This window comes from Camelina sativa, chromosome 14 (genome assembly GCF_030686135.1).
Source record: "Camelina sativa cultivar CO46 ecotype springtype chromosome 14, ASM3068613v1".
Taxonomy (NCBI): domain Eukaryota; kingdom Viridiplantae; phylum Streptophyta; class Magnoliopsida; order Brassicales; family Brassicaceae; genus Camelina; species Camelina sativa.
In genome coordinates this window covers 21333477-21334370 of record NC_141893.1, presented here as the reverse complement: position 1 = coordinate 21334370, position 894 = coordinate 21333477, and positions in this window count along the sequence as shown.

Below are 894 nucleotides of genomic sequence, written 5' to 3'. Positions count from 1 at the left end.
GATTTTGGTTTGTTAGGCAAAGGAGCATAATGTTAGGCTTTGGGAGGAAACGGTTTCGACATATCAAATCTAACGAAATTTGGTAGAGTTATTCCCAAGCCTTTCATAGTCTTTCTCCTTTTTACAGAAGTGAATTTGGATGTAAATTCAATGAGCTATTGGCAGTTTCGTGAGACACGTTTTCTCATACGCGAGTTGGGACCATCGAGCATTGTAACTGAGATCGTGGTTTCGACGGGTTTCTGATCGGTATGAAATTTTGTGGGAAGCTTTGTGACGTCTAGGGATAACTTTTCACCGGAGGGATTTTATAGTTAACAGTTGATTTTTATTTTACGGTTTCGTTTTTTAGACTGTTCTTTTATGATGTTTCTGTCCAGTTTTGCTATAAAGTCGTTTTTGGTTGTGTGGCTTGTTGTAGGGCGTTGCTGCGCTGTTTCAGATATTAGGAGAGTCTCAACTGGTTGTATTTGTTGTTATAATCAGTTTGTTAAGGTGTTTATATGAGTGATTGGGTTGTATGACTTATTTTGTGTGATGATGTGTAGGTGTGATGAAAGTGTTATTGGATGCTCTGTTCAATGGCTGGTTTGCTATGTTTTATTTGTGGTTGCACTCTTGATTTGCTTGTGTGTATAGCTCGTAGATGGAAAGATCGTCTCACTGGGTATTTCTGGTAATACTCACACATCTCATTGTGTTTGTGGTGCAGATAATGAATGTGTAGCGTGGAATAATGGCAATGAGAAGGGGGATGATCTAGGGTCTCGTTTGTGTGTTGTTGGTTATATTGTTCATGTTGGAACCTTGGATAGACATGTGTTAGGTTGTTGGTTATGATTCATGTTTCCGTTGTGCATGTTGTTGTTTTGGTATTTGTTGGTTTAAATGGTT